Source organism: Balaenoptera ricei, chromosome 20 (genome assembly GCF_028023285.1).
Source record: "Balaenoptera ricei isolate mBalRic1 chromosome 20, mBalRic1.hap2, whole genome shotgun sequence".
In the NCBI taxonomy this organism is placed as follows: Eukaryota; Metazoa; Chordata; class Mammalia; order Artiodactyla; family Balaenopteridae; genus Balaenoptera; species Balaenoptera ricei.
Genome location: NC_082658.1, coordinates 37,032,522 through 37,057,721, shown reverse-complemented (window position 1 = coordinate 37,057,721; position 25,200 = coordinate 37,032,522). Strand labels below are relative to the sequence as shown.

The 25,200-nt window shown below is 47.5% G+C and overlaps 1 protein-coding gene across 5 annotated transcripts in view; it reads right to left on the bottom strand.

The window, feature by feature from the left end:
- AKAP1 (A-kinase anchoring protein 1) overlaps positions 1 to 25,200 on the bottom strand; it is a 71,049-nt gene that overhangs the window by 22,555 nt on the left and 23,294 nt on the right. Inside the window, exons 2-3 of one of the 5 annotated variants that reach the window (XM_059906490.1) lie at positions 14,420 to 14,503; positions 14,244 to 14,343 (exon numbers count right to left, since the gene is read on the bottom strand). The gene's annotated coding sequence lies outside the window, so the exon portion shown is untranslated. Of the gene's footprint in view, positions 1 to 4,211; positions 4,234 to 9,129; positions 9,259 to 9,835; positions 9,922 to 10,103; positions 10,126 to 14,243; positions 14,344 to 14,419; positions 14,504 to 25,200 lie in introns of those variants that run through there. The other 4 variants (XM_059906492.1, XM_059906488.1, XM_059906491.1 and 1 more) reach the window with 4 other exon arrangements.

Genomic DNA, 25,200 nt, shown 5'->3' with positions numbered 1-25,200 from the left:
CTCTGCCACTGACCAAAAAAGCCAGCCCAAAAGTCTGCCACAGCCCAAAAGTCAGGCAAGTGTCCTGGCTGGGCCAGGGGGCGGGGGTAGGAATCAGGCTGCCAGACACCCCAAATTAGGATGTTCTGGTGTCCTGGGGTGAGAGATGAAAGGATGTTAGCCTTAATGGCAGTGCCGTGGGAGCCAAGGGGGCTGGGGTGTCCCATTCAGCATGCAGACTTTCATTCTCACCACGACTTGGTACCCAGGTCCAGATCCCCTCTCATTTCAACTACTCCTGAAGTAAAGCCCGGCCTTTTGCTGGTGTGGCAGAAGGGACCTGGGGGCCTGGTTGTCTCTGCCGTCTTTCCACCAGCCCTCCGCCTTCAGCTGCACAGCTCCGACCCCTGCCTTCAAAGACGCTTGTCCTTGGGCACAGATCAGCGTGCCTCTGGTTGGCTGCCCACCCTCGCACGCTTTCTCACCAAGACGAGGGAGTAAAACAAGAAAGGAGGGGGGCACCAATCCAGGAAGCAACACAAGAGAAGGGGAGAAGGAAGTCCCAGGATGCAGGGGAAGCAGAGCCAGGGGACCGGGGACGCTTCCCAGGAGCGACTCGGAACTGCTGAGTCTGCGGTAAGTTTAAGCACGAGAGGAGCTTCCGGAGAGGAGCTTCCCGGCAATGGACTGCAGTGGCCAAGGCCCTGGGGAGAGTCAGAGAACTGGTGAGACATACAAAGAAAACCAAGCTAAGGAAACAAAGGAAATTAACTAGGAGAAGAGAAGGGAGGGGGGAGACAAGAGAAGAAATATGGATTGCAGCCATAGCAATATTTAGATCGCAACACTGTAATGTAACCAAATGTTGGGTTACCTCTATACTGAGAGGATGAGGGGGAAAAAGTGTAGGAATGGGCCAAGTCCTTATCTTCCAGAGCAGAAAAACAAAACATAATATTTTTAAAAAGGAAGGAAGGAAAAAAAGGAGTAGTATACTATTTAGAAATACAGTCAGTCCTCCCTATCTATGGATGCAGAACCCAAGGATAGAGACTGTAAGGGATTTGAGCATCCACAGATTTTGGTATCTGCAGGGGTCCTGGAACAAATCCCCCAGGAGACCAAGAGACAACTGTGTAGAGGTAAATGGCAGGGAGGACAGCTGCCTCTAGAAGAGAACAGGACAGGGTGCGGAAGCACTCCGGGCAAAGGGCTGTTCTTTCAAACCTTAGCAGAGTCAAAAGTCAAATCTGTCTACAAGCAACGCCTTGATAGAAAAATACATTCTTAAATATTAACTACAACGGATGCTCTACTACCATACAACTTTGTTTCTTGTTAACCATTATAACAAACATGTATTAGTGCCAATTCATCTATGTACAAACTTATACTGCTTTATTTTCCCATAATAACTGATACCGATCTTCCTTCAGAAACCCCCAACTGCCCCGCTGATGTACCGTAACAATCAGAAAGAGAACAGGCTTACTGACAGCTAGACCCTTTCAGAGACAAGGCGTATGATCTCCCCACCCCGCTGAGGTCTCGCCAGCATCAGGCAGCAGAACCCCCCAGGGCTAGCCATTTAATAAAGATTTTAATACCCACAGCGAGCCAGGTTCCACTGGGGTTGGGGGCGGGGAGGTGGGGGAGCCCTCTGGAAGCAAAGGTGGAGGGAGGGGTAGGGAGTCACATTTCAGATGACGAGATAATACCGCAAAGACGCCGGAACCTGCAGCCTCTCTCAACAGATTCAGACAGCTGAGCCCCGGGCATCCCCTGCATGTAATGTAACCATACTCCTGTGCATCCAGAACGGTACTAGTTGGGAGAGCTGAGAAAGCAAATCACTTTCCGTGTGGTGTAGATTAAACAAGGAACCCAGGCTGACGAAGGCTGGATAAAGTGTGCCTGGGAGAGGGGGAGCTTTAGACACAATGGTCAGGGAAGGTCTCTCTGCAGAGGTGGCAGGAGAGTGAACAGCAAGGAGCAGCTCTGCCAAGATCTTGAGAGGACACGGAAAGGAGAGGGGGAGAAAGTTCCAGCTGGGAGAAGACGTGCCAGCAACCTAAGGCAGGAACAAGCCTGGCTGACTCAGGAGACAGCAAGAAGGGGAGGCAAAGACGAGGCTGGAGGGCTGCTGCCAGAGACACTGCTCCCCGGCACCACTGCGCAGAAGCCACGCTGAAGGTTAAGAACCTGGAAGAACAGGTTCACCCAACTCCCTCCAGAGAGGGGGACCAACTTGCCCCAAGAGCCAGGGGACTGTAGTTTCTGAATCAACAGAAGTTGACTGCAGCATCCACTCCAGGACAGAGTGCCTCTGTGGCTGGTAGCATGACGGGTACATACTGTGTGAGCCAACAGAGGTCCCCTGAGTTCTCAGCGAATGCATCTGCCAGGAAGCCCTGGGGTCGTCAGCCTTGGAGGACCGCAGCTAAGCCCTCACCCACAGCGCCTCCACACCCTCAAATGAATCTATCTCAGTAAGGTGGCCCAGCCCCCCTCGGGGGGGGGGCGGTTGCGGATGGAGGACAGAGACAGACAGACACACACACACAGCCCCACAGAAGTCCTTGCCACTTCTTTGAATCGGACTCTGCGAAAACAACCTTGTTCTCCAGCCAACATAAACCACAGGCAACAGAGGACCTTATATGGCTCTAGGCTTTCTTAATCAGAAACAAGAGAGATGGGCTGGAGCTGGCAGCTCCAAGTGAGAGGAAAGAAGGGACAAGAAAGGGGGGAGAAAGGAGGTCAGCGAGGAACAAAACTTGTTTGTCAAACCCCTTTTTCGTATCTCTTCAGCCTCAGTGGCTTCCCAGTAAGAATTCCTCCTGAAGGGCATGGGTTTGCCTTCTCTCGTGGTTTTATTTTGGCTTAAGTCAGAGGATGCCAGTTATAAGGCTGCCGCGGATTCACAGTTTTACAGTTTTTAGTGGCCTGTCCTCAGGTTGGGTGACTTCCCATGACGACAGAACTAATGTGATTTTCCTGAGAAATCAGCTGCTGGGTCGTCCTCCCCTACCTAGGACAGCAATCCTGACCTAGGAGTGCCTGCTCACTGGGCTGCCTCGGTCACATGCCTGCCTGGCCCAGGAGGCAGGGGTGGGTCCTTGCCACACGTCCAGATAGAAAAGGCAGCCCAGGGACCTCATAAGTGGCCGCACACACATACACATCCCCCACGACAGTCTCTAGGGTGGCTTATTCTCCTTCCTCCCCTGATTAGGAGAGGCAGCAGCTCTGGCACCAGGACCTGCCCCGTACACTGAAGCCACATGCACTTGGCCCTCCTAAAGGATACCACCTGCTAAAAATAGCAGGACAGCACATGCTTGGCTGGGCGGGCCTCACCAAAGTCAAAGGACAAAGCAAGGAGGTTAGTCTCAGCATGATCTCTCCTCACTAGAGACCGAGCTCACGCCCATCCCAGTGCAGCTCAGGGCAAGCCACTCCTATCTCTCAGGAGGGTCAGGAAGGGGGGAGGGGCAGGAGATCTGTCTTCCCGGCCAAGGCTGGAGGGAAGGGGGGGGGGGGCAGGGCAGTGTGCTGAGGACGGAGGGCTGAGGGCTGAGGGCTGAGGGCTGAGGGCTGAGGGCTGGGCTGGAAGGATCCTGCTGCCTGCTCCAACAGGGAGCAAGCCGAGCTACTCTCAGGCGACGGCCCGTTGAGGCCAGGGGATGGTCTCCAGGGGATGGTCTCGCAACACTGTGAGGTCTGAGAGGCCACACTATTATTAGCCAGGGAATGAGTGACTTCAAGGCTGCCTTTTCAACCAGGTGACCAAACTAAGCCAGAGTCTTCAGAGCAGTTTTCCAGGCCCTAAGGCATGGTTACATAGCCTAGGAGGCTGTCTGCCCTTGGTCACAATCACTAGTTGTGCAGGTGTCACTACTTGTGCAGCTTGAAGGCACTGGACAGTTGCATAATTCTGATAAACACTTGCCTTAAAGATCCTTAACTTCTGTTTCCTGTAAAATGATAACATCCAAAGAAATGGGATACAAATACCTCCCTCCTAGGGCTGAATGAGGCTGTAATGACCTAACAGTTTGACTCAGTTTGTGGGATTTTATTCTTTTAAAAACCCAGTTTCACTTTCTGGATGAGGATGGAGGGGTAATGGGGCAGTTAACAAGAAACAGCCTCTAAGCATGGAGCTAGAGATACTGAACCCTGATCTAAGCCCCAAGACAGGCCAGTCCTGTGCCCTAGGATCAGCTTACCTTCCTCAGGGCCTCCGTTTCCACATACACAAACTAGAAATTCTTTTTTTTTTTAATTAATTAATTTATTTTTGGCTGTATTGGGTCTTCACTGCTGCATGCGGGCTTTCTCTAGTTGTGGCGAGCGGGGGCTACTCTTCGTTGCGGTGCCCGGGCTTCTCATTGCAGTGGCTTCTCTTGTTGCGGAGCACGGCCTCTAGGCGCGAGGGCTTTAGTAGTTGTGGTTCTCGGGCTCTAGAGCGCAGGCTCAGTAGTTGTGGCGCACGGGCTTAGTTGCTCCTCAGCATGTGGAATCTTCCCAGACCAGGGCTCGAACCTGGTCCCCTGCATTGACAGGCGGATTCTTAACCACTGCGCCACCAGGGAAGTCCACAAACTAGGAATTCTTAACCTCATAGGACTGAGAGAGAATAAAAAGGGAATAACGTGCAAAAACCCTGCTAAGTTATCAGGTATACGGTAGGTGCTCAATAAGTGTCTGTTATGCATCTTCTGCTGTTGGGGTCCAAAAAAAGAATTCACATTATATGCCAAAGGCCAGTCTAGCAGGGTTCAAACTAAGCACACCCAGGACTAGATGAGGGGCATCTGGAAATAAAGCCCACTCCCCAGAGCCGGCCCCACACCAACACTTCGGGATCCCCATTGGGGACCAACTCTCCCCGAGGCCTTCAGTAAAGCCAGGCCTCCTAACGCTGAGATGGATTGGAGGAGCAGAATGAAAACGACGCTTGTCCATAAGGTGTCTGCAACCTGGTTCAGCACAGGGCCCACAATAAGACCTGCAGGAAGTCATCAGGTGAGTGAAGGACCAAATAGCAAGTCTCCTGACGTAACGACCAAGGCCAGTGAGCACATGCCTTGGAGAACCAGCGAGGACCTTTACACTGATAAACAGGCTCTCAAGCCAAAACAGCTTTCCAAAGGCTTAGCATCTGGCCCCTTCACTTCACACTCCCATCCCGAGACCCCTCACTACACTCCTTTCTCAAACTGTTTCATAATTGATCACTGCCCTCCAAGCTGGCAGACCGGAACTTGTTCTGAACATGCCATGGAGAGAGCTGATAAATAACTTGTTACCAAAGCTCTTGGGTTTGTGGAATATGGAAGACTAAGCCCAAACACATGATGCTTTACAAGGCGAGACAATGAAGCTTTTAGAGTTGGGCAAAGAACTAAGTCCAGTGCTGTCCAACAGAGCTTTCTGTGATGATGAAAATGTTCCAGAACCTGCACTGTCCAGTACTGCAGCCACTGGCCACATGAAGCTACTGAGCACTTGAAATGTGACTACTGTCACCAAGGAACTAATTTTTTAATTTTACTTAATGCTTTAAAAAATTTATATTTAACTAGCTACACATAACTAGTAGCTACCCTATAGGACAAGGCAGCTCTAGACCCTCAACCCTAAAGACAGATTTAGGAGAATAAAGATATTGTAAAAAATAAAAATATTTAGTACAGTAGCACCTTAGATTTAAGTGAACTTCAAATGCACCTAAAACAGTGGATTGCCATTTTTTTCTTAGACTTTGGCTGGTACTACCCAGGCATCCCCAGCCCAAACACACCCTGCCTCCCATACCCAACCCTGCAGGCAAACTCTACCTCCCAGCAGCCCTAAGGGGCTGACTAACTCCAGGGCTCTTAGGGGCACAATCTGAATGCCTTTGATGTTGAGCAACCTTCTTTCACCAGCTGAAGAAACTAAGACCTTGAGGGCCAACAGACCTGCCTGGAACCTCAGCCAGGTTTCAACCCTGAAAGCGGCACCCAGATCTCAACCTCCACCCCACCCACAACCCCCAATCCAGGGCTCTTGCTAAGCCCAGAGTGAAACAAGCCTCATCAGCCCTCAGCACTGCATACCTTTACTTCCAGAACTCTTCTGGGGCCCTGCTTTGTTCTAAGTACATGGGCCTCAGTGAGGACCGGCTAAGTACAGGCTGTACTACCAGATGGGGACAGAATGTTTACTGTCAACTGCTGCAAACTTATCAAACCGAGCTGCAGAAACATTCAGATGGCAAGAACTGGACAGAACGAAGACCACTTAGTAGAACCATTTAGGAGGAGGAAAAGGACACCTCGAAAGTTCCTTATAACTGAAAGCCAGTCCTCAGAATGCTGAATGATAACACACATTCCTTTACTGCAACAAGCTGTTTAGAAAGCAACAGAAAGATTAGGTGAAAAGCCCATGGACTTGATGACTCCTTGTCCTTCTCACGAAAGCCCTCCAGAGGACCTAGTTTAAGTCCAAACCCACACTTGTCGGTTTCTCTATCCCTCTATTTGTATTTTTTATCAGTCATTGAAACAATCCCGAATGAACTCTAGCTTCACCCTCCTCAACTGCACTCAGAGGTGTCAGGATTAAAGGATTAGGGAGGCGTTTGCTTGTAACTCACCTCCCACAGTAACTATCAAGGAAGAGGTGTCCCCTAAATTTTAGTTTCCTTGTCCCCACCAGCTACTTCTGCAGCTACTCTGTCCTACCCGAAACACTGTCACTGTTTTACATGGCCCAAGTTTAAAACTAGGTACGAGGGCCAGCAGGTTTGCTCGGCAGAAATGCCACACACAATGGGTACTTGATGTTAAATGATCAAAGGTGAAACCTGTGTGAGACATTACACCAGAAAGGGATGTGGAAGAAACAACCTGCCCTAGAAATGAAGGTTTAGGATTAAAATACATCCCACAAAGATTAGCAACTCAAACAGTATGAAATGATTTCAGTGGGATAAGAGCCCCATAAGGACCCACCACCACCTGCCCAGAGCAGAGGAAAACTCCCTAGAAAGGCAAGCTGAAGGTATTAACTCACACCCAAAACTTCCCCACAAGAGCACAGCAGTCCAAACTGCAGAGAAGCCCACTCATTCTAGACTCACAGGGAAGATTAGGAAGGAGGAGCCTGGGGAGAGCGGGCTGGAAGGCACCAGCTCATCAGGCACATGGGGTGTTGTAGGCTTGAGCCAGGAGGCTGGCTGGCAAACTGTGGGGAAGCCAATTTGTTTTCCCCCTCCTTCCAACCAAGTTTCCAGGTCAGAGGTTGGGGAGTAGGGTACTTTTATTAAAATTCAACTCACTTAACAGATTCAAGGGAAACTTAAAGTCAGTCTCAGAGACTCTTTAGGAAGGGGGTGGGGGGGAATCAATGCTTGAGCACCCATCATGTACCAGGCACAGTGCCATGCGCCACAAATATTATCTTAATTTGTCTTTAGGATGAGAGAACACTGAAAAGCCTAAAACTAGCCTTCACCCACAAACAATGGTTACAACCTGGCCTCGGTTCAAAGCCCAAGAATAATCTGGGTTACCAGGTAGAGCAAAACAAATTACTTTAAAATATTGATGCTGAGCAACCTTATACTGGAGACACATCCCCTTGGCACCTGAGCAGCCACTTCCAACAGACACCTTCACTGTCACCCTGCAGTGGCCAAGTTTGAGTGTACTTCCTAGAAACAGCTGGGAGGAGGAAATGATATTCCTCCAGCTGGGCTCCAGCTAGACAGTAGACCAGTCTCACTCACAGGCTGGGAGGGGATCAGTTACCTGCAACTTCTGGGCCATCACCTGACAATACATATGACAATAGGGCCTATTTAATCCAGGTAGGCACAAAGGCTTCAAAGATTTGCATACCTGTAGGACCCAGAGAACCTACTCTAGCCTAGGGCCATTCTTCATCCGAGAATATACCCAGGAATTACTACCCAGAACCCACAAAACTAGTTTTGAGGTTCAAGAGCAAAGGTTCAACACAAGTCAGAAAAGCTCCCCCAAAATTACTTCACTTGTTTCCAGTGCTGAGAAAGTCTTAAATAATCAGCAGGTGAACCACCTGAACTTCAAGAAAAGAGGAATCTGATAAATGGTCAAATCATGCTGCCCTCTCTGCATTTCAAAGATGCTCTGTACCTTTAAGAGCAAAGAGGGTGGGTGGTGCTTACTAAGAGCCCAAACTTCTAAATAGAATTTAAGAAAAAAAACTAATTTGGGAAGGTCTTAGTTACAATAACAGGGTAGCAAGGTAAGGTTACTAGTTGCCAGAATTAATAGCTTCTTGTGAATGGTGTTTCCTGATCAATAATTTCGACAAAGGGGGTGGGGGGCTTCGATAGCAAACCAACCAACAGATATGACTGTACCAAGGGTCCAGCAACCCAGATTTCCCTGCAGGAAATAAATTTAAACACCAAGCAGCCTGAACTTCATAGGGGAAAGATGGCTAGTTTAACTTAATTGTCCTGCCCACACACCCTACCCGACTTGAGAGGCCTCCTCTCACACCTGGAGTTAAGTGCACCGGGTTTGTGTTAGCGGAGGCCGAGGGGCAAGAAGGCGCCGGCCAACCTCTGCATCTCCGCGGAGAAGGGAGACCGCGAAACTCCCAGGGCTTCCAAACAGTCCCAGGTCGATTCGGCACCACCCACCACCAAAAGCTCCTACCCGTCTCTCATGCCTTCCTTGGAGGGGAAATGGGAGGAACCGCACCCAAGGGCACAAAATAGTAAAACTGGTGAAAGCCCGCCCCCAAGGCGTCCAGACCCAGGCCTGCCCAAACACACTTTGATCCGGAACCCCGAAACTAGCGTGGTCCCTCCGGCCCGAGGACCGGAGGTGGGTGCAGGCGGAGCCCGACACTGACCCACAAGCCCGCGGGCATTAAGTCAGCGGGCACACGGGACAGGACAGCCTCTGCCTCTCCGACACCCTTTAAGGGGCTGCAAAAGCTAATCCTCTTGAGAGACACCAAGCCTTTTACATCGGGACCCCAACTCGGTTCAAACGGTTTCCCTCCGCCCGCAACACGGTTCCAATCACGACCTATCTCCTAGCTCATCCTCCCGGTTCTGCAAACCGAGCCCCTTCCCCTGGTTCGCCGCACTGAACTCACAGGGGCAGAGCTACCAGCTCCGGTGTGCCACCGCCGGCCTCGGTGGGGAGCACCCCCGGGCGAGATGAAGGGGCCCAGAAGTTGGGCGAGGTTCCTGAAGTGACCAATTCAACTCCAATCCCTCAGGAGGGGGGAAGGAGTGCCCGCAGGCCTTGGGACACTTCCTCGCCCTTGTGAGCACCTGGCCCTGCCCACAGCCCGCCCGCCGGCGCCTCTCCCGGCTCAGACTGGGTACACACGACCTTTGAAAAGTAAACGCGTGTGGGGTTGGGCGACCTTGGGTGGAACACACTCAGGTCCGTCTCTCGGGAGAGTGTGCGCGCTCGGGGAAAGTTAAGCCGCAGAGGGGTATCCCGGGCGTCGCGCCCTCGCCTCCCGCCCCCGAGGATGGTGACGCGCGTGGAGAACACCGCGCGGCTGCAGAGCGCGGCCCCAGCCAAGCACACGCGATTTGTCAGCAAGAGCCCGGCGGAGAAGGACGAGGGAGCGCGCAGGCGACGAAAGAGAAAGGGCCTGCTTGACAGCAGGCGACGGGCCGGAACCCCTCTGCACGCCCTCAGCGTCGGGAGCCTCGCACCCCGTGAGTCCTGGAGCACGCGACGCACCCTGCACCTGCACCCTAGGCTCACCATCACCCCAGCGGCGCCGCCCTCGGGGCCCCGGCAGGTGGTCCCCAGTTCAGCCGCTCCCTGCGGCCCCAACTTACCAGCTCCTCGGCGACCGTCGGGATGCAGAGTCCTCGCGCCGCCGCCGCCGCCGCCGCCGCCCCCCCGGCCCCTCGGCCCCCCCCCCCCCCGCCTCTGCCCCTCTGCCACGCCGGCCCCGCAGCGTTGCACTCCAGCCGCTCCCCCACGTGCTCGCCCAGACCCGTGGAGCACAGAGACATTAAATACTGAGGACGCGCAGAGACGTGCCCGCGGCGCGACGCAAGGCCCCGCCCCCCGCCCTCTTGCCCCCGCGCCTTCCCGGCTCACCTGCGCGTGCGCGCCGCCGGCCGCTCCCGCCAGCGCCTCTGCCAGCTGCGCCAGAGGGGGCGCGGTCTAGAGTGTTCCCCCAACATCCCGCCCCCGCCGCCCGCAGCCGGGCCTTGCTCAGGCTCTCGCGAGATGAGCTGTAATCTCGGCTGGGCTCGGGAAAGAGGCCTGGCTGGAGTCTTCGGAACGCCCCTCGCTCCTCCCCCACCTACGAACCTCGAAGGTCTGGCCCCCCAGCCCTGCGCGAGTTCGCCAGCCTCGGGTGTGGGAAATCTCGAGGGGCCAGTTAGACCATCTGCCTGGCTCTGTATAGAGAGGCCCCTGGAAAAGGCAGAGGGGCAGGTGATGCGCAGGGCTCCTCTTGCCTCCCTTGCCTATATATACTATATATTATAGATAGAATATAGATCTATATTATATAGATATATTCAATGTAATTCATCATTACATTGTACGCATGATTTAGTGATATTAATAATTGCACGATAATAACTGCGTAACGGGAGTACGTGGCACCACTCAAATGCGGCATTCTTGCGCATTTTCACAGCTTGGTGATGTCAAAGTGAAACAAACTTTCCTCTAAAGGGGGTTGGGTTTTGGAATAATTCCTGCCAAGAGATAGTCATCATGATCTATCAGTGACTCCCTGAGGAAACTTGGGAAAATAAATTGCCCCCAAACAGGTGAACAGGGTGGGGTTCCAGCTGGCCAGAGACATAGGGACTCTAAGTGAAAAGAGATCATGCTAAGAACTATTACTTGGAAACATGGTTAATCCTAACTAGTTATCAAATGCAAATTTAAATGATGATGAGCTACCTATTGAGTTGTAAGTATAAGTTCATATATGTATATGAATCCCAATTGCATGGTGTGATTAGGGACATGAAGGAAACAATCAGGAAAGAAATAACAAGAGACCTATTTTAGGTTCTGTGGTTCAAAAAGGCCTAAGGTGAAACTTAAACTGAAACCTACTTGATGAGAAGGAGCTGGCCTTGCAAACTGTACTTGAGAATAAGGGTTGGGGAGTAGTCCAGCAGAGGCAGCAACACTGCCTGCGTTGCAGGAAACAGCGTTTGCTGAACTAGATGAGTGTGGATGGACTACAGTGAGGTGGGGAGAGTGCTAGAAAAGAAGGTTAGAGACTATAAAGGGAGGAGGGGTTTTTTTGGGGGGGCAGGGGGTGTGAGGGAACTGGACCACTTTATAAGCCATAGTAAAGCTTAGGTTTTCTTCTACTCTGTTTAGCTCTCAGGCATACTTCTACCCCAGGGCCTTTGCACTTGCTATTCCCTCCAACTGGAATATTCTGCAGAGCTCAACTCCCTCACCTCTTTCAAGTCCTTTGCTCAAAGATCACCTACTCAGTCTCAGTGAAACCTTCCTTGGAGTCCCTGTTTAATAACTGTAAAGACACACATACACACACAATTCCCTGTCCTTCACGCCTTCTTTATTTTTCTTCACAGCATTTACCACTATCTACATACTACATATTTCTTTTACTTCGTGAGTGGAGGCATTGTTGAGGGTATGGCACATCGAGGGCACTCAGTCAAAATATGTTTAGTGAATGAATGGGAAGCCATTAAAGAGAGTTAAGTAGAGAGTGACACAGTATAATTTCTGTTTGGATATGGGAGCTGTAGCTACTGAGGAAAGAATGGGCTAGAGGGACACTAGCATAGAAGCAGTGAGACCAGTTGGGAGGCTGGTGCAGTGATCCAGGTGAGAAATGATGTTGGCTGAGCCGAGAGTCATGGCAGTGAACATGAAGAGACTGCTTTGGACTCAAGACAGATTTTAGAAGTAGTAGCAACAAGACTCGCTCATGTTGTTGGGGGTAAAGAAGAGGGAGCAATGCTTCCTCTGGCCTGAGTTACTGTGTGAAATGGGGTACAGTTTATTGAGACGGGGGAAGATGGGGGCAGAGAATCATTCGTTTCATTTTGGACCCATTAAGTTTGTAATGTGTTCGTAACATCCAAGTGCAAATAGTAATTAAGCTGGATATGCAAGCCTGCAGCTCAGAGGACTTGGGCTCAGAGGAGTGGATGGGAAATAAAATTATGTATTGAAAACCATGTAAAAAGTGGATATTTTAAAGGAAGACAATGCCCTGGTGGTGGTGGTGGAGGTAGGAAATGTCCACAAGGAAGAAACTGAAAAAATGATGCCAGGGGGGTGAGACCTGGAAAGGTGGCAGGAAAAAATGGGGGGACGGAGGCAGAGGGGAGGAAGAGGAAGAAAGAGGGAGATGGGGCTATGAGTATGGTTATGAGAAGGAGGGACAGAAAGCAGGGGCAAAGAAGGCGGAGATGTCAGTCATATCTATGCCTGGGGATGAGGGCAAAGCCTGCCAGGATAAAAGGAATGAGGGGAGAAAAGAGGAGTGGGAGAACGGGAACACTAGGGAAGGTACAAGACTCAAGTCCAAGGGGGAGAGGTGAGAACACAGATTAACTGTAATCACAACTAGAAATCAGCCCAGCAGCTGTGGCTGAGGAGGTGGCCACAAGGTCAGGGCAGTTCAGAGGTCAAAGAGTGATCCTAGTATGAGATTAGAAGATAGAGGAATGAGAAGGGAGGTGAGGATGGAATGTGAGTCTAAGAACGTGGCCATGAGGAAAATAGGATTCTATTATTAGACTTAAACTCCAACAGGAGCTCATAATGGGCAAAAGCCTGCTTAAGGCAGGGATTTTAAGCTAGGTTGCCCAAGCTTCTGGATGTCCATGAGCTCCCCGAAATTGCTCACATAGTTTTATAAGTATGGTATTTTCTGTGGAAATAAGGGTTTTTTTTAATATATTGTTTTTGTCTCATTAGATTAATATAACACCCCGAACAAAGTGAAACAAACCTCTCTTACTCTCCATCCCACTCCCTGTTCCCTTAAGCTGCAGAAGCATTTGGTTCTGCCCCAGGACATGTGTGTCTGCAGGGAAGAATAAATGATCTCCTTCTAGGGAAGTCAATGGAAAGAGTTGGGAAGTAACAACACTAATGGCTAATACTTAATGAGCACTTAACGCACAGCACCGTTTACAGCACCTTATTCTAACCTCCACAAACCTCAGTCACACAGCAGCAGAGACAAAGTTTTTAACCCAAGAAATTTGGCTCGGAACCCATGGGTTAACCAGTTCACTATACTAGAGGCGGATCTAGGGATCCAGAGAGCAGTTTTATACAGGAACGTGTCTGCTATAGATTGAATTGTGGCCCCCTGCCAAAAAAAAGATAATGATGAAGTCCTAACCCCCAGTACCTCTGAATGTGACTTTATTTGGAAATACGGCTGTTGCAGATGTAATTAGTTGAGCTGAGGTCATAACTGGAGTAGATTGGACCCCTAATGCAATATGACTGGTGTCCTTATAAGAAGATGGCCATGCGAAGACAGGGAAACAGAGAGAACATCATGTGATGACAGCAGATTGGATTTATGCATCTATAAGCCAAGGAATGCCAAAGATTGCCCGCAAACCACCAGAAGCAAGTAAGAGCCAAGGAAGGATTCCCCTGCAGGCTTCAGAGGGAACAGAGCCTGCTAACATCTTGATTTTGGACTTAATCACTCCTATACTGTGAGACAATACATTTCTATTGTTTTAAGCCATCCAGTTGGTGGTGCTTTGTCACAGCAGCCCTAAGAAACTGATACAGTGCCCTTCTTTCTTGAACCCACGGATGCCAGGTGATACAAGAGAATGTGAAGTCATTCAGCAGTTGATAAAAGGTGGCTGTCCCCTTCCTCCCATCTGGACCCAAGGTGCCATGGCTTCACAAGGCAGAGGCCTCATCCAAGTGGCTATGATGAAAGGGCCTCAAATAGGCACTACCCAGGCTCTGACACCATCACCACTACATAGTTCTTGGGAATTTTCCAGCTACATATTTAAGATCTTAATTCTGGTTCTCTTCAGTGGGTGTCTGGCAGGTTGGCCATTTCCCAGAGCCCCCTCCACTCTTCCCAGCTTCTTCCAGTTTTGAAGTGGAGCCTGAGAAACTCTGCAAGCTACTCCAGACAGGGTGAAATTCTACCCCAAACCAATTTAGGTCCTTCAACTATAGCCAAGCTCGTGCATATAGAGAAGCAATTAAACCTTCTATAGATAGATTGTTACCTACCTCATTTTGTTCCACGAGAGGCATCTCTTTGGGGCCAACTGTTGGGATCCGTAAGGCCGCACATGCTGGGTGCTGTATGAATGTTTGAATTGCTTGGACTCTATAAGAAAAACTGCAGTGAGCCCTCTCTGGTAAGGTTAATAATCTTTATGAAATATTTTTGTTAGTTTGCATACCTTGCTGTGCACCACTGCAGCTGGGATGGTCTGAAACAGCAAGATCCCGAAGTCTCAAGTAACTGCAGAGAGACAGGAACCTCCCTGGGGATGAGACATTTCGTCAAGGTGACCCACCTCTAGGAGGGATGGGGCAGAGCACATAGCACTATGGGGCCTCAGACCCCCCTCAAATTTTCCATTGCCCCCAGCCTCCGCATACCCTCTGCTATTTCTCTGGAACCATTTCCTTGCTCTATCCATTCTAAAACCTGGCAAGTTTCTTAGTCATCTCTGTCTTCTGTTTGATCAGGCATTCAGGTTTCCCATAGACTAGCACATTCTCCCCAGGACTATCACTAGTCTACCCAGTGGCATTGTGCAGATTAGGTAACAAGGGTCCCTTCCCCCAGACAGACAGCTCTGTGCCAGGCACCATGGTGAGCGCAGTGCAATAGCACAGCCTAGATTTCAGTCCCTACTTGCCCTTGGGCTGGATACCCTTGTGCAGAACTTGACCTGCACAACCCTCCGTGACATTCCGGTAGTTGGGAGGCAGCCTTCACAGAGCGAGTGCTGTCTACCATGACACAGTCATCCAACCAGACGCCTGAGGGTTTTGGGCACCATACTGAAGTGGCTTCATTCATCTAATTGCTGCCAAAGCCTAAAGCACTGCCTTGCTCAGCACAGGTACACTTGTGACCTCAAGGAACTTTGCCTAGACTCTGTTTCCTCACCTGTAAAATGAGGATAATAATAAGACCTACTTCATGGGATCGTTGTGACAATTAAGTGAGATATTCAGCATAAAATACTTTGCACAGTGCTGAGCCCAAGAATAAAAACAATTATTGCATTTCAAGTTCTTTCATCAATCAATCAAGAGCAAGTCAAGGTTCATTCAACAAATATGTATTAACAACTATTTTGTGCCAGGCATCGTGTAGGGTGTTGTGGTTACCAAGGTGAATACCCCCAATGTGGTAGGGAAGGCAGACGTGAATGTACACAAAGGCTGTGTACAGCGGGATCAGGGCTGTGACAGAGGTCAGTACAGAGGTGGGAGGAGAGGTGGTAAATGTCAACGAGTTTCATTCTGCTTGTGATAGGGTTAAGGAAGCTTGACTATATCATTGGTACCCCTTCTGCATTTGACATTCACCAAAATAAAAGGTATTGCTTTAGTTCTGTTGTTGCGTATCAATTCACCCCCAAACTGAAATGGCTTTAAACAACCATTGTGGGCTTCCCTGGTGGCGCAGTGGTTGAGAATCCACCTGCCAATGCAGGGGACTCAGGTTCGATCCCTGGTCTGGGAAGATCCCACATGCCGCTGAGCAACTAAGCCCATGCGCCACAACTACTGAGCCTGTGTGCCACAACTACTGAAGCCCACGCACCTAGAGCCCGTGCTCCACAATGAGAGAAGCCACCACAATGAGAAGCCTGCGCACTGCAATGAAGAGTAGCCCCCGCTCGCCACAACTAGAGAAAGCCCACGTGCAGCAACGAAGACCCAACACAACCAAAAATAAATAAATTAAATAAATAACTTAAAAAACAACAACAACCATTGGTTGTCAGCTCATCAGGAGGGTTTGTTTCTGCTCCAGATGTTGTTGGTGGGGTGGCTCAACTGAGATTGGAGGATCCAAGATGGCGTCACTCACATGTCTGGTGCCTGAGGTGAGATGGCTGGAACAGCTGGGCTGGCCAGGCATTTACCTCTCCCTCCTCGTGGTCTCTCCAGCAAGGAAGTGGAACGTGTCTATATAGTGGCTTGGGGTTCCAAGAGGATGAAGGCTGAATCTGCCAGGTGTCTTAAGACCTAGGTCCAGACCTAGGCAGCAACACTTGTGCTGCATTCTTTTGGTCAAAATAAGTCACCAGGCCAGTCCAGGTTCAAGGGAAGCACCAATAGACTCCACCTCTGGGTGGGAGAAGAGGCAGAGAACTGGGGACATGTTTAACCCACCACCTGTTATATCATATTCCATTTTACAGCCTATTTATTTATTTAATAAATTTATTTATTTATTTATTTATTTATTTTTGACTGCACTGGTCTTCGTTGCTGCGCACAGGCTTTCTCTAGTTGCGGTGAGCGGGGGCTACTCTTCTTTGCGGTGCACGGGCTTCTCATTGCAGTGGCTTCTCTTGTTGTGAAGCATGGGCTCTAGGTGTGCGGGCTTCAGTAGTTGTGGCACACAGGCTCAGTAGTTGTGGCTCGCGGGCTCTAGAGAGCAGGCTCAGTAGTTGTGGTGCAGGGGCTTTGTTGCTCTGTGGCATGTGGGATCTTCCCGGACCAGGGCTCGAACCCACCTCCCCTGCATTGGCAGGCGGATTCTTAACCACTGTGCCACCAGGGAAGTCCCATTACAGCTGATTTATGACTTAGGAGGTATCTATCAATAATTGGTGAGATTCCATGGCTGCTTCAGGAATCAGTGGCGTGAAATGCAGTGTGGTATAGCAATGATAGAACACAGGGTTCAAATCCTCATTTCAGTACTAACTTGCTGTATGACCCTCGGGCAAGTTATCAAATCTCTCTTCCCACCCTTTCCTCATCTGTAAAATGAGGGGCAGTAAGATCTAATTTGCCAGGGTTATTTTGAGTATTAGAGAGAATGCATGGAAAGTGCCGGCGCCTGGTAGATGAGATAGCTGAGCAGTTCTGTAATACTGTTGTTATTAGGCTGCCTTTCTTCTTCTTTTTTTTTTTAAATTTAATTTAATTTAATTTTTTTCAGTTATCTTCCGGTCTTTGACCATTTCCTGGGCAAAGAGAAACATTTTATTTTTAATATTTATTATTTATTTATTTATTTTCGACTGTGTTGGGTCTGTTGCTGCGTGTGGGCTTTCTCTAGTTGCGGCGATTGGGGACTACTCTTAGTTGCGGTGCGCGGGCTTCTCATCGCGGTGGCTTCTCTTGTCGCAGAGCACAGGCTCTAGGTGCGTGGGCTTCAGTACTTGCGGCACTCGGGCTCAGTAATTGTGGCTCACAGGCTCTAGAGCGCAGGCTCAGTAGTTGTGGCTCGCGGGCTTAGTTGCTCTGCGGCATGTGGGATCTTCCCGGACCAGGGCACGAACCCGTGTCCCCTACATTGGCAGGCAGATTCTTAACCACTGTGCCACCAGGGAAGCCCTGTCTTTCTTCTTAAGTAAGGTAATAGGACTGGTAATAGAGTGGTTTCTTCTACCTGTCAGGGGAACACCTAACAGACCTCTAGTATTGCTTGCCCCTCGCTGAAAACCTCAGCAATTATGCTGTGGAGTTGAGGCATGGCTTTGTGAATTTGTTCAACCTTTTGGAAAGCAATTTAGTAATCATTAACAAGAGTCGTAAAAAACGTTCATATCCTTTGACCCAATAACCAGATTTCAAGAAAATTATTCCAAGGGAACTGATTCAAAAGAAAAGCAAAATCCATATACATCAAGTTCTTCATTGCCATTTTCTGTAGAATGGCTAAAAATAGAGAAACAGCTTAAATGTCTAGTAATAAAGAAATGGTTAGCTAAATTATGATACGAATAAAAACTTGTTGGAATATTACATGATTCCTAAAGTGACAATTATTATCACTACATGAAAGCATGGAAACATTTCTTAACAAAATGCTAAGTGACAAATTCAGAATTAAAGAATTTCTCTACATAAACAACAACTAGAGACAAACAAGGGAAAAAAATTTGTTAGTGTTTGGGAAGTGGTTTTGAAATTGATTTATTTTCTTTAAAAATATTCCTTATTTTTTTATATCAAAATCAGAAGAAAAATTTAGGCAGGGCCATGTGGGAAAGTGGTTTATTAAAAAAGAAATGCCACGTCATAAAAGCCAGAGAATAAATTGCAGACCTTTTAAAAATACAAATGCCCAAGCTCCTCCCTGGAGATTCTAATTCAGAAGGTCCCAGATAGGGCCCAGTTACTTATATTTTTTCAGAGCTCCACAAATGATTTTGATGTACACGAGGGTGAAACTCATCATTATCCTTTCAAATGATCTAATAAACACTCTGTTTGATGAGAAATAGAAATACAAGGAAAACTTACATAACTAGAACTCTTTTTCCCTAATAAAATTGGTTCCTACTTGTGGGCCTTCTCCATTTCCAGTTATTTAGTTGTACTCTGATAAATTGTGGCCTTTGTACATAATCCAGAACACAGAAAGGACAGCTTTCGATAAACATGTGTGGTTCTGTACAATGTAAGGAAACAACATGACATAAGAGCTGATGACCTGGGGTTTAGCAGGAAGAGTAATAGCATCAGAAAAAAAATCTCATCTCCGTATCAGTCAAAAGATATTGACAGAATTTCAAGGATCATCTCCCACTGTGACCAGCTGTGGCCCTTTCTTGAGGAATAGAGATAGTGGGTAGGCTCATGAAAATTAATATGCATATTTTTCTTTCTTTTTATATTGCTAACATTAACCCATAGACAGTTATTGTTAAAAACGGAAGAGTAGGAACAGATAAAGCCAAATAGAGCCTTGTTCTACCCAACTTAGCTTCCACAGAATATAGTGAAAGAGACAGTAGATTCTTTGCGAAAATCCTGGAGTTAACCAGTTTTCACAATAACTGTCTCCTGAGACCACCATTTCCCAAAGTGAGCTCTTTGTAAAAAGCAGTTCCTCAGAAGGCTGAAAGGTATTGCCTGAAAAGGGGTTACGTGATGAAATAAATTTGGAATGCAGGATTTAACTGAGGTAGAGAGGTTTCTTTGCAGGACTTGTCAGGGCCTTTGTGAATCTCTGAGAAAGAATTGTGGTATGAAATATGAAAACCTCCTCTTGGTCGATGAGACATGATTTGCAAAACACTTCCATAGACCATATGATTTCCAGTAAGAGCTAAATAAACGTTAGTTGTTAAGTCAAAGAAAATTAATACAGGGTATTATGATCCTAGGTTTACATTACTAAATTTGCATATTTCACCTAAGGAAAATTAACTTTTGTGTAAAAATTAGGAGATAAAATTTCTAGAAAATTCAAGAGCCTCTCCAGACAAATCCTCAGAACTGATGAAAAAGTTGACTACGATTTCCAGTAAAAAGAAAGTTGCCAAAAAAAAAAAAGCAAATAATTAGAAAATTTGATTTTAAAAATACCATTCATAATAGGACAAAAATCTATGAGCTATGTAGGAATAAGTCTTATAAAATATGGTCAGACTTCTATGAAAAACAATTTAAAGCTTTTACTGAAAGACTTAAAAGTATTCCTAAACAAATGGAGAGATGATACCATGTTTGTGGCTGGGGAGACTCAATGTAGTAAAGATGTAATAGTCTCCATCTTTCACTTCCTTTTCTTCCTAATGAAGACCTTTACCTCTCATCCTTTCATTTTCTTGTTTCTTGTAATGTCCAAAAACAAAGAAGGTAGTAGCTCTTTCATTGCCAGAATGTCTTCTGCCTATCTTAATAAGCCTCTAGTGAGACACATTTTAGAGCTCCATCTAAAGATGCCCATTGGGGCTTCCCTGGTGGCGCAGTGGTTGAGAATCTGCCTGCCAATGCAGCGGACGCAGGTTCGAGCCCTGGTTTGGGAGGATCCCACATGCCGCGGAGCGGCTGGGCCCGTGAGCCACAATTACTGAGCCTGCGCGTCTGGAGCCTGTGCTCCGCAACAAGAGAGGCCACGATAGTGAGAGGCCCGCGCACCGCGATGAAGAGTGGCCCCTGCTCTCTGCAACTAGAGAAAGCCCTCACACAGAAATGAAGACCCAACACAGCCATAAGTGAATAAATAAATAAATAAAATTTAAAAAAAATAAAGATGCCCAATGGTACCCTGGTAGTTGTTTTTAAGATTTCCAGTGTAATATTCGTGTAATATCAGATTCTGTGAGGGGCCTAGGCAATTTATTTGTGTCTTCCAACCATTGGATATCTCTTTGGATGGCTTAGCTAGAAAGGGCTTTTCTTGTGTTCGAAATTGCCAATTTAATTTACTAAGCAGGGTGCGATAGAGATAAATGAAGGTACCTTCCTGGTTCACAATAATACTCCTAGTGGCCACATTTGTGCTACAGTTCCCCTGATAATAAACTCAACCTCAAGTCACAGAGGTGGGCAAGCAATCCCACCTGGGTTAATTATAATGCCTCATTCCTCAGGCCTGTAATTGGACCAGTGGTGGATACATGACCTGAGCTGGGCTGATCAGTCTTTCCTCATAGAGGGAAGGATAAAGCTAACAGGAAAAGAGCAGAAGAGATAAGAGACTGATAGTTTTTGAATCCCTGGCTCCAGTCACCCCTCTTCTTTCATGGGTGGAGGATACAAGCCAAAAAAGGTCCCCCTTTTGCTTAAATTAGTTCAGTATGTCTTGCCGCCTCTTGCAACCAAAGACTCTTCACGGTAAGTAAGCAGGTGGAAGCTTCCATGCATCGATTTCCCAGGAGTCTCCACCGGCTACTAGTAATGCAGTCAGAGGTTATTCAGGGAAGGAGAAATGCTCCAAGTCATAGAGTAGGAATTTATTATAGGAAGGAGACTTAAACAATGGTGGGAGAAATTGGTGAAGAGAAGGACCAGGAGGAAAGTTGGAGATCAGAGAAGAGATCACTGTTTGGTCAATCTGAGAAGCTAAGCGCATCCAGTACCAAAATGAGATAGATGGCAAAGCCAAGTCTCATGGGAGGTCAGTGGGAAGCTGTGCCTTTGGGGAGCGACTGCCTTTGTGGATCACTGTCAAGCATCTGGTGTGGGGGGCCACTGTTAGTCATCAGGGTTAGCAGTTGGTAAGAAGAGGCAGATCCGGAGCAGAGGAGAACACGGACGAGCTGGAACCCACAGGCACCTCTGCATCTATCTGTAACGGCTTCTGACCACAACAACCTGCAGAGGGTGATGGCCGCTGCTTCCTCTGCACCTTCCAAATCTCATGCCAGTTCCTTTTTTGGCCAAATCCTACCTGGAACCATACAGAGAAGGGGATCCTGGGAAATGTACATCCCAACTTACCCAAACAGACACAGTACAAATTATCCTAACTTTATCCAGGAGGCGCACATTGAGAACTTCCTGTAAAAGAAGGACAACCAGACGCTACTGCACTTGACTTGACCGTGGGCTCTGCAACAGTCTGACCCTCCAGATACTTCTCATCGGGCAATTTTTCTCACCCCCTTCCAGGTTCTTAGCTCTGCAGCCCTCTTCTCTTATACCTAAGAGCCCTTGATCCTCCTCCCAAATCTGTAGACTCAGCCCTGTCACAATTTCTAGGACCAATTCTAACTTTAGAAAAGGAAGATTAATGTTTAGTCTGATGATCGGGGACACAACATAAAGGTAAGTTTGCTCTGAGATCATCTTTGACTTCTTGCTCTGTCCTAGGTTCCTTTGGCTGGGGCCAACAAGGCCCTTTTCATTATCATCCTAGTCCTCCCAGGACTAAGTCCCTACCAGGCTTTGGCTCTCCCCAAGCCCCACCCAAGTCCTGCCTCTGAACTCCAGCTGGGAGAAATGGCTGCTACCTGCAAACATGCTTTCCCAAAACCGGCGCCTACAGGCTTGATTTCCAATTGCAGCAAACCCATGACATGCTTGAGCAATACTCTTCCAAGCCATTTTGAACCCCAACGTTGTATACACAAGTGACTCTTGTTCTCCAGAATCAAAGGGTCACCTGCTTGTCGTGTGTAGCCTCTCATCACCTACTCACCTCCCTTTCAACGTTCGCTAAAATTTAACTCTCTTTTGATGACCAGTTTCTGTGCCATACTCAAACAGCTTCTTTAATTTCTTTTTTTTGTATAGAACACAAGTGGACCTGTTCATCCCTTCCAGCCCAGCACAGCTGAGTTTGACATTCAGTTATATTTCATTTTTCTGACCAAATTTCTCTTCAGTTTAATACCAGCATCAGCAGCTAACTTACTCTTTCAAAGAAAAAACCATTGTGGTTATTGTTATTTTTAAATTACCTAAGGAAAATTTCTGTGTGCCCAACACTGAGCAAAGAACCACAGCGTCATGGTGAGATGGAAGACCAGTCATTCACTCAGTTAGCTCACACGTGCTCAGGTATTTAAGATGCTTGTCCTGGCAAAATGACAAATGGCTGCATGTCATGGATCTTTGGGGTCACTCAAAAGTACTTTAAGTGGTGACTGTGACATCCAAGAAGGCCAAGGGTGTTAATTTATTAGCTGCTCTGTTGCTACCCTGTATCCTCCTCTCGTCATATCAGATGACCCTGATGTCTCCTATTTTACAAAACAACTGCTTATCATTGATTGCCCTGTTCCCCAGATTCCATGTTCTGCCTGCCACACTGGAGAGACTCCTAGCACCCAAACCTGTGGGCTGCATTCCCAGGGCATATCCTGGGTGGGTGTGTCAAGTGCCAGGTCCCCACCCCTTCCAGTGCACCTTGTTTCTTTAATGCTCTGGACCAGATTGGCTAGGATGGCTGCCATTACCAATAACACATTGAACACTGGATGTACTGACTCATGGAAATAGTTTTAAATACCTCTGCTGGTTCCAGGGAAACATATCAAGAGAAAATACAGGAATCCGTAAGATAGCTTAGATCATTAAATCACCTCTTATGAGCCATCTAAACTCTAACAAGTCGAGCAAGATTATCATTTACCCTTTATAGCCATCAAATTAGGCTCTAGTTCAAGTGTTTGATCCAATGGCACTTTTATGCACTTACAGCTCATTGGGCTCTTGTGTAATCACTGCAGCTATATTTAAGTCTGTTTTATAGAAGTTGGAGCAGCACACTTTTATTGTTCTAGGTGATTACAGATTTTATAATCTTTTCTCCTAGGATGTATTTTTGACCATGTCTCTGACTTATTTAATGCTGAGTCCTTGGTTAGGAGCCCACTGTCCCATTTTAATAGTATTCCTATGAAGAAATGAAATACATCTTTATTTTTTCATTCAATGAATATGTTAATGTTTAAATGATCCATTCTACTACTGAGGACATTATGAGCAGTCTGCCTCTGATTTGTGCACTGAGTGTGTGTGTGTGTGTGTGTGTGTGTGTGTGTATAGCCAATAGTGAGGGAAGGGGTGGTGTGGAATGGATATGATCCTTGGAGAAGAAGCTCTATTCTAGGACTGATAAGTGTGACAAGTTTCCCAAATGGTAAAAAAAATAGAGAGCCTGCTGGTTGGGATGACCCTGAGCCAGGCTCCCCCAAAGATTCAACACTTTCAGCTTCCCCTAGTTTTCCTCCCTTAGAATTTCAGCTCATTCTCGTTCTTTCTCTGGACAAAACGGAGCCATTCCTTTTTATCTTGACCCTACTTTGGCTAGAGGCCCTAGCATCTTTTCCCCAAAGTCTCAGCCTCTCCTAAGTAGCTCCCAGGGATGTCCACATCTTAATCCCCAGAACATGTGAATATGGTACCTTGCAGGGCAAAGGGGACTTGGCAGATGTCATTAAGTGAAGGATCTTGAGATGGGAAGATTATTCTGGGTTATTTGTGTGGGCACAACATAATCACAAGGGTCCTTATAAGAGGGATGCAGGAGGGTTAGAGCCAGAGAAGGAGATGTGACTATGGAAGCAGAAGTTGGAGTGATGTGAGGCTATGAGCCAAGGAACGTGGACAGCCCCTAGAAGCTAGAAAAGGCGAGGTAACAGTGTCTCCAGAAAGAAGGCAACCTGACCAATATCTTAGCCTAGTAAGACCCATTTTGGACTTCTGATCTCCAGAACTATAAGAGAATAAATTTGTGTTGTCTTATGCCACTCAATTTGGGGTGACTTGTTACAGCAGCAATAAGAAACTAATACAGTGCCCCAGCCAACATTGACTAGAAGGTAGAGACAGAGGGCTTATCTAGAGCTGTGCTGCCCAATATGGTAGCCATAGCCACATGCAGCTACTGAGCAGTTGAAATGTGGGAGGTCTGAATTAAGATGTGCTGCCAGTGTAAAATACACACCAGATCTTAGGAACTTCATTAATATTTTGGATACATTGGGTTAAATAAAATATACCATTAGAATTCCTTTCACCTGATTATTTTTACTTGTTTAAATGTAGCCACTAGAAAATTTAAAGTTACACCTGTGACTTGCATTATATTTCTATTGATCAGCGCTGTTTTAGGGATTTGGATGAATCTTCCTGCTGGGGTTTCTTTTATTACTGTGAAACCTGACTGGGTTGGACCAGGCTTTGCTTCCAGCTCAGATGTCTCTAGTCCCTGTTGAGTACTCCAGGATGCTGCCAGAAGGAGGACCAGTCCTGAAGTTCCCTGCCTGTCTTGAGTCCTTGTATTCCATTTTAAAAGTTTTATGGACTGGGGGCCACCTTTAAGAAAAAGAACAGAAAATTAGGTATGGGTCTTGGAGCAGTCTGTGCAAATAAAGGGCTTGGAAGCTTAAGCCTCATTTAGCCTCATGGTGATCTGCCTCTGCCCCCTCTCCCAAATCTCACCTAGCGGGTCTCCTTTCTCCTAGTTGCTGATCTGCCAGGTTTTCCAGTCTCCATAGATTCTCGCTATTACAAAGACAACATCCGAAGTGGACACCACAGCCCTTAATCCAGGCAAAAGGGGCCCAAGCCTTGAGCTTTACACAACAGGTAAGTGTATTAAGGAATGTAAGAGTGCCCATCATTTGGGGTTTGGCGGTCAGTGCTACCACAGCACAATCCATAAACCCTAAACATTTGTTCTCATGACTCACACTGCTCAGGTCCCAAGAAATGGCTTCCTTACATTTCTAACCCTATGTCCTTGAAATACAAAGGGACTGAGACCAAATGCCATGAAGATTTGTCAGTGGTGCTACCG